The 12,836-nt window shown below is 56.2% G+C and overlaps 1 protein-coding gene across 12 annotated transcripts in view; it reads left to right on the top strand.

The window, feature by feature from the left end:
- Window positions 1-12,836, top strand: part of Casz1 (castor zinc finger 1) — a 150,243-nt gene that overhangs the window by 38,095 nt on the left and 99,312 nt on the right. For all 12 annotated transcript variants that reach the window (XM_087214440.1, XM_087214434.1, XM_087214442.1 and 9 more), the window contains one exon: window positions 255-411. The gene's annotated coding sequence lies outside the window, so the exon portion shown is untranslated. The remainder of the gene's footprint in view (window positions 1-254; window positions 412-12,836) is intronic.

The following is a 12,836-nucleotide window of genomic DNA, read 5'->3' as shown; positions in this document are numbered from 1 at the left end:
TTATTTTATTAGGTGTGACACTGCATAGCTATTGGCTAATAATTGTGCAAGGGGCACGTTGGGTGCAGGGTCAGGCATGGCACGCACCATGGCAAGGCCATCTGCTGATTGGCAGGCAGGATCGGAGAATCCTGCCTCTCTGCCTGGTTACCACACGAGGGGTTAGAACCTCACCCCATTGTCCTCCCTTGTGCAGCAGTTTTGTGGATGCCAGTTGTAGCCTAACCTTCTGTTTTCCCTCCTCCTTTTGGTAGGCACACAGACCTCACTGACTGAAGGCAAAGACACTTCCATCCCACCTGCCCTTCCAGCTGCCCCGGCCACGGATCCCTCCTTCACAAGGGAGTCTTGCAGCTCCCCAGTGCCACACATTGGAATGGACTTCGGACCCTGGCCTCTTGGGATGCAAAGGTAGTTGCTCCCAGTTCCCAAGATGCCCCTGGGAAGTGTGGGTAGCGGTTTGGGGGTGCTCCTTAGGGTAGGGGATGTATAGACCCTACACTCACGTCTCTCAGTGGTTGTGACATGGACAACAGTAGCTTACACACCCTAGGTGGAAATGAAAAACAATGTCAGACTGGGAAAGGAGCCCTGTCTGGAAGCAGGTACCTACATTTTGGCTTTGGCTTTGCCATTGACTCCACTCACTGCTTCTTCCCCTCTGGATCTCAATTTTCTCATTTGTAAAACAAAGAGGTTGGAATAACTAACCTTGAAGAGTCCTCTCGGTATTCCCAGGGGCAGCAGCGGGTGGGTGTTGCAGGTGAGGCTCCTGGACCTAAGCATCTTCATCTCAGGGACCAGTTGGCCTCTCTGCTCTGAGCTTGTGTGTGGATGTGGCCGACCTGGGAGTGACCTGTGGGCTCTGTCCAGGCTGCAGCCCAGGCAGGACCTTCCTTAGACAGAAACCATGTGTGCCTTTGATTCAGGCTTGGAAATAGCCCCTTGCCTAAGGCTAGTGTATGGGGCTGTCCTGTCTGATGTTTACCTGCGGGTATTAAACTTGGCAGTTCTTGGGGTGGGGGGTTGGCACGTAACAGGTGACTCATTGCATACTGGTCATTATTCAGTATTCTCTCGAGATCCTGAGGGAACCAGCCCAGAGGGGTTGAGTGTTCCTAAAATCCATGGACAGAGTCTTTAGGGTGGAGCCTGGGGCTGAGGGTCTAGAGGTTGTCTGGGGAGAGTAAGGCTGGGGGCTGCTTCTCCTGCTCGTGTCAGACTGGAGTCAGCATCCCCAGCTCAGCCCCCACGGACACCCTGGCAGGTGAGTCCTGCCACTCCCTCTGCGGCCTGACTGCAACTCTGGACTTTGAGCTTGCAGGGAGGAAGTACTGGCAGAGGTGAGTGCCGTGGTGCCCGCCGGGGTTTGGGAGGTCCGCAGAGCTTGGAGCCTGCTTCATTTCAGGCTGTGCCTCCTCAGGGACTAATAAGCCTAGAATACAGCCTGGGACGTGCAAATCACATGCAAACATGGCCTTTGGTTGCCGGGGTGGAACAGCCATGTGGCTGAGACTCTTCTTCCTGGAGTCCAGGAATCAGTTCGTCAGTCCTTAAGGGGTGTTTTGACTACTGCATGGAAAAGGCTGTGTGGGGAGATGGGTTGTGCCGAACTCTGGCTTGGATTTGGTGCTGGCACCTATCCTTCTCTACTGCCTCCGGGACTCTTCTTGCCGCAAATGCTGGGAACACCAGTGCCTCGGGCCGGTCCCCAGCCCACCCTGTGCCCCGCCCCTGTGCAGGCTGCCGGGACCGCCGAGCCCACTTGGAGGGGACTGCGCTTACCTGCTCTCTTCTCCATGGCAAGCTTTTTGTTTTCTTCTTTCTCTGGGCAAAACATGCCCATTAGTTTTTCCCTTTCTGAAGTTTCCACTCACTGTTGACTCCCAGGGGCTGTGCCAGCTGGGATTTGCACCTGGCGCAAGGTGTAGGCCCAGTGGGTCCGGTGGGACTCCCGCATCCTGGCATCGGCTGTCGCGGGCTCGATAATGAAGCTTGGGAACTTGGAGGGCTCCAAGAGGGAATGTGGCGGCCAAGTCCCTCCTTTGTGTACCCAGTGGTGGGTTTGGCCGAAGGCTGGGGTCCTCCATGTCAGGGAGAACCCAGGGTCTCAGAGGGCTCCTGCCTCACCAGAGGGTGGACGAATGGGCGAGTCTGTGCTTGGTCTGGACCACAGGCCTGATCCTGTCTGCCTCAGATTCTCCCCATTTCTGGCTATTCTACAGAAGCTTTGTTTGCAGTTATTTCACAGCTACAAGAGTCCTGTTGTCTGCCACTCACTCCCAAGTGGAGAAGGCAGAAGCCTCTGGCCTCATGGTGTATTAGTAGGGGAGGTGCCAACTAACAACCCCACAGAACTGACGCGCAGAATGGAAATCAGATGAAGCAACAGGAAGTGACATGGGGCACTTTGGGGTCAGCTCAGAGGAGACTTCTTTAAGGAGGTGACAGTCAGCTGAGATTGAAGAACAGGAAGTGGACAGCCACCTGAGGAGCAGGTGAGAGAATATTCTAGAAAGAGGAAGCGGGTAGTTTAAAGGTCCTAAGGTGGGAGGAGCTCACTACATTAAGTGACCAGAGAAAGAAAGGGTGGGAGCCAGGAAGTGTAGGGCTTTGAGGGCCAGGTGAGAAGCTGGGGATTTATTCTCGGGTGACCCTGGGGGGTTTTAAACAGGGAGATAAGGTGCTCTGGATTTTGCTTTAAAGATGGCTGAGGGTGCCCTGGGGAGAGTGGGAATGGACCTGGGGGTGCAATGGGAAGATGCCAAGGGAAGAAGGGAAGGCCGGGGTGGTGGCTGCAGCCCATGGAGGGGGATGATGATAGCTGGGGTGAGGAGAAGGCAGAAGGGCGAAGGGGCAGAGTGCGCCGGTGTGTTCAGAGAGAGTTAGCAGGACTTGCCGTTGGGTTGAATGGGGTCAACTGGAGCATTCAGAGCACCCTGTGTATGGCCTGTGTCGTCTCTCTCCCATGCTCCCCAGACCTCCCAGTGCCGAGAACGACCTGTGGCTCTTAACGTCTGCAGGCTCACTCCATCTCAGGATGCTAAGAAGGGCCCGTGTGAGGGGTGGGCACCTCCTGGCCAGTTTTCAGCAGTCAGGCTCGAAGCAGTCTGGGACTTGTACCCTCACTGTCATTTTGGCCCTTAGACTCTGCGTTGGAAGCCAGTTTTGGGGTCTTTGCTCCATGTCTCCTGTGCCAGGCCTGGGGTTGGTTGGCATTGAGTTTCTCTCACTGTGGCTTTTGAGGTGATCTGTATTCTCCCTGCTTTTCCCTGTGTGCCTGGTCATTCAGACTCTCAACTGTCTAGCTCCAAGGCTGAGAAATGAGTTTGTCTAAGGCCTTGTCATGCACAGGGGGGCCTGCTTAGCCTCCAGCCCCAGCTCACCAGCTGGGATCCATCAGTCTTTCCACAGGGAAAGGTGTGAATTGCCCCACCAGCCTTGAACTTGGGCTCCTGTCCCTTTTTCTGGGCCCAGACTGGAGCAGACAATCCCAGCACCAGTACTATAGCAGCTAGGAAATCTCTGAACGCCCCTAGATGGTCAGAGCAGCCCCAAGCACTGCTGTGTAGTCCAGGAGCAAGCCAAAGGCCTGGCTGGCACAAGCACGAAGCTGTCACCACCGGCTGCTGGGCCCCGTGAGCACTTGCCCGTGCTGGCAGCATATCCCCAGCCATATGGGCCAGCTCAGCCCTCCAGGAAAGCTCAGGAGGCCTGACCTCCATGGGGAGTGACGGGAAGGCCAGACTGGCGACATCTTGCAGGGGGCGTCAGCAGTGTCCCAAGTGGAAAGCAATATGTGGCACAGCAGCAGCTTCCCTCCAGGAAGCTCTGGGGGCCTGACCTCCAGGGGGAGTGATGGGAGGGAGCAGCAGGGAAGGCTGGCAGCGGCTGGCAGGGGGCTCGGGGACATCCCGGGCCCACAGCTGGTGCCTCAGCCTGGCTCAGAGAGCTCGGTCTTCCTGAGTGTGCCTGCTGGGTGTGCCTAGGGAGGGGCGGGAGCAGGCGTGTGTGTCCATGCACGCGTGGGAGGTTTTTCTGCTTTCTGCCTCCATGGTCTGCACTAGATCCATGACCTTCACTCTTAACTGGACTGGACAGGTCTAACGCCATCCTCGAGGGCTTTGATCTGACTCAAGGCTGGCAGCTCCGGAGAGTGTGCAGCTGCAGAGGGGGATGCAGAGGGGCAGGATCAGGTGCTGAGGCGCGGGAGGCGCTGGGGTAAGGGGAGTGGGGACCCGTGGCCTCTGCCACAATTAGGTGACACAATGGTCCAGAGGATCCGAGGCTGCAGCCCCCTTGGGCCAGGCTGCTGCATGGCTGGGAGGTGGTTTGGGAAGACACCTGGTTCTGCTCTGGTAGGAATTCTGTCCAGTGGCACAGGTGCCCGCCCTCAGGCTGCTCCCTCAGTTCTTCCTCGTGGCGTTGAGAAGGCCCTGAGCCCCAGCAAGCACTGGTCCAAGGGAAGACGGGTGGCAGGGCCAGCAGCACCTGCCCTGTCTGGAGCTATCGGGTGATTTGAATCTGGGGCCGTGGTGGGTTGATGGTTGAAGCTAGGAGAGAAGCACCTCTGCTTTACCTCGGCCCCTGTGGGCTCCCAGCATCACCTTGAGAAGAGATGTCAGGCTGAGAGTCCTTCTCCTGTGGACCTTCAGGCTCCTCCTGCTTCGTCCTGTACAGACTTCCCTTGGGCACATTTTCTCTCAGGGGCTTGGTTCCTTGGCCTCCCTTGGGAGCAGGAGCCTTTTCTGGTAGCCTGGGGCAGGGACCCCAATGGCCAAGGTGGGCCAGAGGAGAGGAGGTATAATTACACACTAGTTTCTCCTCCAGAAATGCTAATTGAGAAAAGCAATTAAAAGCAACTCTTTTCCCTTAGTAATCTGTGTTAAGAGCTGGTAACGAAGTTTAGGGCCGTTGTGACTCAATATTTCAGCTTCACCGACTCAAGTCAAAACAATCCGAGCCCAGGAGTTTGCCAGCAGCTGAGCTGGGCCCGGGCAGCAGCTGTGAGTCCCGGTTTCTTCTTGTCACCAGTGTCCCACCCTGTGCATTGAGAGAAGCAGTCTCGGCTGGGGAGGGAGGTTTGAGTGACACGGAAGTGGGTCCCCTAGAGCGTCCCTCAAAAGACAGGAGCAGGAAATGCATCTGAGTCAGAGGCGGGAATGGATAGCACCTACTATAGGGGCCAGAACTGGGGAAGGGTGGGGTCAGACAGGGCTGGGGGAGAAAATGGGTACTTGCGGAACCCACAGGGTGGACCAGGGCTCAGCCCCACGTGGCTCAGACCCGGAAGAAATGGTGGTCTGGCCCTGACCTCTGACCGACCCTCGTTCCTCTCAGCATTTGCATCCATTCATCAGTCTTTATTGAGCAACACCAAGTGCCTCTCGATTTGGGCACAAGAAACCCAACAGTGAACGTAAGAGGCGAGAATTCCTGCCTTTGGGAGTTTACACTGGGCACAGGGAAGCAAATGATAAATGAGATAAAGGAATAGGGTAGATGTTCGTTGACATGTGTTAAGGAGAAAAGCAGGTTTAGAGAATGGAATAAGGAAGGAGAGGTAGGTAGATGGTTTGCAATTTTAGGTGTGGCTTCCAGGGAAAGGGTCACTGGGATGATGACATTTGGGTGAAGACAGAAAGGAGGCAAGGGGGTCATGAACACCTGGGGAAGAGCGTTCTCCACAAGTGGAACAGCGACCGTGAGATACCAGAGGCCAGAGCCAGGACAGAAAGGAGGCTGGTGTGGCTGCCTGGAAGGAAGGAGGAGGTCAAGGATGGGGCCCAGGGCCGTCCACAGAGCTGTAGGCCTTGGAGGTCATTGTGAGAACTCTGGCTGTTAAGGGCCGGGGATTTAGCTCAGTGGCACTGCTGCCTGCTTCGAAAGCACATGGTCTCGAGTTCGATCCCTGCTACCAAAAGAAAAAAAAAAAAAACAAGAGAACTCTGGCTGTCACCCGGAGTGAAACTGGATGCTTTTTGCAGAGTTTTGTGTGACATGATCTGATTATGCACAAGCTCTTTACTAAAAAAAAGACCCAACTGTCACCAACTCCTCCTCATGGGTCCCTTGTGTGTCAGATCCGCCGCCTCGAATGCACTCTCTTCCAGTGCCACCCGGGAGTGGGCAAAAGGGGTGCTGAGAAATCTCCCTGGGTCTCACCCCACCCCGCCATGGCCTCCTCCCATGGAGCAGTTCACAGACAGGGTCTGGTCACTTTAAGCAGCCCCCCGCCCGGCTTCCCTGGCCTGCTTTATCTGAAGTCCAAGTGCATGTTGTTCCAGGACCGATCCGCTTTAGCTAATTAATAATCTGACAGGAGCCACCCAGGGGATTAGCTGAAGAGCTGAGCTCCACCAAGCCCTGGCAAATGAGCCCTGTGCTCCTTGGGGACATGGAGGTGACTTTGGGGGGTGCGGGGAGAGGGGACCTCCACAGGTGAGCCATGGTGTGGGGCAGTGTAGGAGTGACCAGTGATGGGAGAGGGCAAACAGGAGAAAGGAAAAGAGCCTCGATTAAGGAGTCTGCTACCTTGAGATGGGCAGGGATCTCCATTCTCCCTCGCTCCCCCGACGGTCCTGTCGCCTGCCAGGTGCTCCCTTCTGAGCATCTGGGATAGGGTTGCTAGAGCAAACAAGAAAAGATACTGGACACCCAGTGAAATTTGAATTTCAGATCAACAACACCTAATTTTTGGTGCAAGTATGTTGTGTGTGATATTTGGGACACACAAGCTAAAAAAGTATTCCTTGCTCATTAGAAATTCAGGTGTCACTGGGTGTCCTGTATTTCCTCCGGCTGCCCCGAGTAGGGAGGGCAGGAAGCTTTGGGGCTCTCTCCTAAGGGCAGCCTGGGGCTCCCTCCGGAGGAGCCGCTCGTTGGGGAATCACCTGTGGACTTTGCCAGCAGGTTGGGGCTGTGTGGACTCTAAGTCCCCTCTGGGACGTCTGTGGTCCCAGGGCTGGAGAGCAGTGTCCCATGGTTACCTCTCCCAGGCAAGGCTGCTGTCTGGGAACAGTCCTCATGCGTCTCCTGAGGGGAAGGCCTGAAGTTCCTGGAGATAATTTGGATTGGACAGGCATGCACTAAATACAGCTGCTCTGAGTCCAGAGAGGTGGGTAGGGATGGCCCTATGCAGAAAGGGACAGGCAGGTCGGGCACGAGGTCGGGGATGGCAGCCGGCTCCATAGAGCCACCTCCACAGTCCAAGACCTCTGGGCACTGAACGGAAATACTCACCTGCTGACCTCTCCAAACCCGCCCCCAAGGCCACTGAGCAGCCCAAGTTTCTTCTCAGGGAGGGCATGCCATCCAGTGGGCTGGCTGGCTGGGCTAGCACTCTGGGGGCAGAGAGGGTGGGTCTTTGTTCGAAAGTTTAATGGGGTCCTAACTGCTCCTGCTCCTCGTGACCCCTCTCACCCTGGCTTCGTTCCCCACAGTCAGGAAGCTCAGGGCAACAAGAGGGGCCCCTGCCAGCTGGTGGAAGTCCAGCCTCCTGCAGCCAAGGGGCCCGATGCCAGGCGGGCACTGCCCTGTGGTGGGAGCGCTCTTGCCGGGGCTCTGTGCTCTAGGAGGTAACAGCATCTGCGCCTAGGAGGCCTCCGCCGCCCCCCACCCCGGGTGGCCTCCTCCCAGTCTTTCCCGGCACAGCCAGCGGGGAGTCTTGTGGTGGGAGCAGAAGGGGCCAGGGGTGCCGAGCTGGTGGGAACCTCTTCCGCTTCCTAAGCTTTCAGCTGCTTCCCCAGCGTGCCCGGTGGTTTGGCCCTGGTTCTCCAGCCGTCTGCTGCCCGTGCTGCCTCTGACCGACATCGTTAGCGTGGGTATTTATATTTCATTAACGACATTAAGCCCAAATGGCATTAAAAGCAAAGCTGGTGATAAATAGCTTATTAATAAACAGGGAGTGCTCCTTGCTGCCTGGCCTCTCCCAGCCCCAGTGTTAACCCTTGCTTCCCTAGATAAATATGCTTCACCCCAAAGATCATCCCTTGAAAGATGGGGCCGGAAGGGCTCGTCACCTGTTCTCCTTCTACCAGCTACTCTCTGGTCCTTGTGTCTTGGATCCCAGGTGGGCCAGCCCTGGGTCATTCAGACTCACGTAACCCAGCCAGACCCCTCACAGCCTCTGATCAAATCTCCCTCACCCTCTGCTCACTAGTTTTGATTCTGGAGATAAAGTATTTCGGAAATGTGGCTCTTCTAGTTCACAAGTTCAGATCTTCCCCATCTCCTTGTGGCTCTGTCTGAAAGAAAGTTCATAGAGTATTTGGAATCGAAAAGAGTAATGCCCAGGAAAATAGTATCGACAGTGGTGCTAATCCCAGCCAACATGCTCTGGGTGCCAACTCTGAGCAGGCCTCTGCTGATCATGTGCAGCTACCCAAGGGAGCATTCCGCTCAGCCTCATTTCAGAAGGGGAAAGCCAGTGGCCAGACAGTGAAGCCGCTTCACCAGCTGGGCTCACATCATACAGCTGCTGGGACCCTGTCACTGTGCAGTCTCCCCCAGGACAGGACAGGGCCACCCCGCCGGGGCTTCTCAGAACTGTGGCTCTGGTCTTTGCTTGACTTTGCCTCTCCTGAGTTCCCTGACCTTGGGACCCAGCGCTCTGTTATTTGGTGCCCCCATTGAGGCACGCATGGTTGCTTGGAGGCTTATGTTGAAATCTGGTCTAAACTTTTGCTAAGAGGCTCTACTACAGATTTGACAGGGATTCTCCTCATGGGCCCTGTCCATTTGGGGCTGTGTGGGCCACACATGGCTAGAGAAGAAGGGGCTGTCTTGGAGTTTGGCAGTGTAGGAAGGAAGGAGAGTGGAAAGCAAGCTGCCATGGGTCCCAAGGAAAAGACAGGGACAGAGGGCACAGTGCTGTGACCATCTGGTTGTGTCTAGCGAGCACTCAGGGAAGATGGAGAGTAAATTAATTAGCAGGGCTCCTGCTGCCTCTGCCAGGGGCCAGGACTGCTTCTCCCAACCCATTCCTAAGCCAGGAAGAGCACAGGGAATCAGTAGCCATAGGGCTTGTCATCCGAGAGGAATGCCACTTCGCACCAGGAGAGCTGAGCCTGGCCACCACAAGGGGAGAAGCAAGCAGGAGAGGCCAGCAGGAGGCCTGCTGGGCCAGCCTGGTGCTGCCAGGGCCACCTAGGAAGGCCCAGTCACCTGCTTTGCCTGGGAAGAAGTTCCTGCTTGCCCTGGCCATCACAGCAGGGCACAGTGGGTGGATGAGAACTGGCAGCACAACAGTCATGGCTGTCACCTGCCTTCCATTTTAAATGCGAGAGGCACATGTGTTCCAGCAGCAGAGACCCTAAAACAAGAGACACGGCAGAGAAGGGGCAGCCAGGTCTGCCCTAGCCTGGAGCCAGCGGAGAACCAAGTGGGAGACAGAGGCAGATGGGGAGGGATGGGCTCTGGGATAGGCCGCCCTGGTCACCATCCATGCACCATTGTGCCAAGCAGAGCCGATCCTTCATTGTTCTCCTCTGTGAAATGGGCACAACTGTACCTTCGTTGCAGAGATGTGGGCTCTCAAATGCCTCTGATAGGGCCTTGGACCCACCAGATACCGAAGGAGGGGTGGCTGGTGCCCTTATTACTGTTAGGCCTACTCCTAACTCATTGTGACTTCATGCTGAGAAGCGGGGAACGAGCTCAGAAGGGGTAAGGGCAGAGGGCAACCGTGGAACCAAGGGCAGCCAGGGCTCTGTGTGACCTCTCTGGTTCCAGGCAGCTGCTGTGAGCCATGGGAGAGTGGGTGGGAGTCTGCAGTGCGGTGGTCCCTGCTGCCTTTGCAGCCACCTTTGGTGAGACGAAGCCCCGCCCCGCACACTGCATGGCAGGCACGGGTGCCACCTCACTACCCACTGCGTTGCGAAGCCAGGGACAGGAATCAGGCTTTTGCTCATTTGCCTGCCAGGGGTTGAGACGGTTTCGCTCTGGGCTCTTCCCTGGACGTCTGGGTGGAGTGTTTTCCTCTGCCACTGGTGGAGCATTGGTGGCCGCTATGGTTTCTGCCACGCTTTGACACGTGCTGGCCTGGGCACTTAGTGAGACCCCCTTGCACGTACATGCCTGTGGGATTCAGTTGGCTCCTTGGGTTTCAGAGAGATGAATGTGTTCAGACCCCCTCGACCCTCTGCAGCCTCCCAAGGGCAGCTCCCCGCTCCCCCCCGCAGTCTGAGGCCTCCTGGGTTCCCCAAGGGCAGGGGCTCAGCAGGGGCGGGGTGGGCAGCCAGTGCCTCCCTTGGTGAAGGGTCTGTAAGTGCTTGTCTTGCTTTAATGGCACAGCAAGCTGACCTGGTGTCACCCCTCATGTGCCACTTGTCACCCTGAGGAATTTTTGAGCGTCCACTTCTACTTAGGAGGGGCCCGTATGGGGAGAAGTTATGGGGTCATCTATTTGCCCACCCAGCCCCACATGGCCCAAGAGAAGGAGTGAGGGCTGCAGCCTGGAAGATACTCCAGGGAGCGGGAAGTGGTGGCATTTGGGTAGACACCTCCGTGGCCAAAGAATGGCCCTGGGGCTCGATGGGCAGAACTTTGAGTTCACCAAAGGCCGCTCCAGGTCCAAAGAGTTTTCTTCACCTTCCTCCCTTGCCTCCAGGGTGACAGAAACAGCCCCCCTTTCCTCATGGTGCTCCGTCTAGGCTGGGATACAGAGAGGCAGGCCCTAGGAGAGGTCCCAGGCCCAGGGCGGGCCCTCCACTGGGGTGTGGGAAGCAGAGGGAGCACAGTGCCAGCCCGTGGAGGGGGTTTTCCCCATGCCAGCTATAGGCGTGGCAGTCACCATGGGAGGCCAGGGGATTGGGAAGGCGGGAGGGGGCGGGTCATCCATGTTCTCTCCACTGGAAGCTTCTCCTACTTTCATTTTCTTGCCACTGTTTTTTTTTTTTCCTTGGGGTCTAATTAAAGACTTGGAGCCGTTTACAGCCTGTGGTTGGCTTTTTATTTGGAGCCTTGGCAATTACCTCCTGCCCTAAAATAAGTTTCGATGGAGCAGGGGTAGGGTTTTTCTTTTTGGCCCAGGTTTTTAACTTTAATGTTGCCATGTGTGCATGTACGCACACATGTGTTGTTGTACACATGCGCATGCTCCATGGGATGTGGCGAGGCCTTCTCCCCCTCCCCTTCCCAGATCCGGCCTCCTCGTTACCATCCACATCTCGAGTGTCCCTTGGCCAAGGAAGAGGCCTGGACAGCAGGAACAGTCTGTCCTCAGCCTCACCCCGCCTTGAGGCTGCTCTGTGACAGCAGGCAGGTCACCTGCTGACTCTGTCCCAATTTCTTCACCGTGAATGGGGCCAGTGGGCTGGGCGTGCCAGGGGCCTCCCTCCCTGCTGCTTGGGAAGTGGGCGGCCAAGTCGGCCACCAGCGCCACCAGGCTTCATGCACCTCATTCACTTCGGTCTGAACAGGAGCATGAACCACATCCCCAAAGCCCTGCCCCTGTTTTAGCCCTCTCGATTCTCCTAGTTGCTGTGTGAACAGGTACCCTGGGCCCCCTTTTATAGCTGGGCCCTGGAGCTAGAGAAGATTAGTGGCTCTTCTGTTGTCATGAACTTAGAGGGGACAGAGCCTTGGGATTTAAACTCAGGTCCTGTAATCTCTCCAAAACCCCCACCCAGGACCTGCTACATAATTCATGGGGCCCAGGACAGGATGCAGTGGGGGACCCCTTGTCCTGAAATTGAAGGATTTCAAGATCATGACAATAGAACATCAGTGTGAGCAGGTGTCTGGTCACGGGGCCCTGAGACTGTGCAGATGCCGTGCCCAAGAAGCTGGCCCTGCCTACACACCCTTTTGTTCCCTTCTCCTCCCTGCCTCTCTTCCTACCTGTGTAGCAAGGGGGGCTAGGGCTCCATCCTACCAGGAGAGGGGTCTGGCCCACCCGGCCTATGTCCTGTAAGGAAGCAAGTGCAGACTCTCCAGGGTTCCTTGAGTCTCCTGGGGTCCTTGTGACCTGCTCAAGGCCACCTGAGACCTTAGGTCAGTCTGAGATGAGGAAATTAAAAAATGGACAGAGACGGGGCCTGGTGACACACACTTGTAATCCCAACACAGGAGGCTGAAGAAGGAGGATCACAAACTGGAATGCAGCCTGGGCAATTTAGTGAGACCCTATGTCAGAATTAAAAAAAAAAAAATTTTAAAGGGTGTGGATGTAGCTCAGTGTGAAGGTCCTGTGTTCAGTCTCTAGTACAGCAAAAAAAGAGGGGGGATTTGGTCAGAGCTCTGCTTTCTTGGGGTGGAGAGTGATGCTTTGGGGAGTCCCTTGATCCCATCGTGAGATGACTCTCTGTCAAGCCAAAGCAAGTGGTGACCTGCCAAAAATATCCGGGTCACACAGGCTCTGATTGCTCTGCTTTGGGTAGAAGGTCAAACGGCCCATTGCTCAGGCCGGTCTGGAGGCTTCCTGGCTGGTTACTGGGGACTTGGGGTAGTCGGGAACTCTTCCCGGGTGATGGTGGATGGACATGCAGCATGTAGCCGGGCCTGAGCCTGTGCGTGTACCAGCAGGTTTATGTGCTAGGAGGAGACACAGCTGTTCTGTGCCAGGTGGCTATTTAAGTAGGAGTTGGATGAATGGCCTTTGCCTGCTCATCTGGGACCATGTTCCCTTGTCATTTCACACCTCTCCATCACACCCCCTCTCTCTTACGCTGGTGCCTCCCCAGGAGGTCTGGGTACCGGAGTCCCGGCCCCAGGACCCCATCTTGGCTCTCTCTGATCGATGTGCCTCCTGCTTCCTAGAAACCCTCTACATTCTGGACCTGCTTCAGGATGAAATGTGTCCTAAGAGCCACAGCAGCTATTCTTTATGAAAGGGG

The sequence above is a fragment of the Heterocephalus glaber genome, unplaced genomic scaffold (assembly GCF_053883595.1).
Source record: "Heterocephalus glaber isolate CG9 unplaced genomic scaffold, H.glaber_assembly_v1.0 deba00001447, whole genome shotgun sequence".
In the NCBI taxonomy this organism is placed as follows: domain Eukaryota; kingdom Metazoa; phylum Chordata; class Mammalia; order Rodentia; family Bathyergidae; genus Heterocephalus; species Heterocephalus glaber.
The sequence above is the reverse complement of the archived record's forward strand: the minus strand, read 5'-3'. Positions and strand labels throughout refer to the sequence as shown.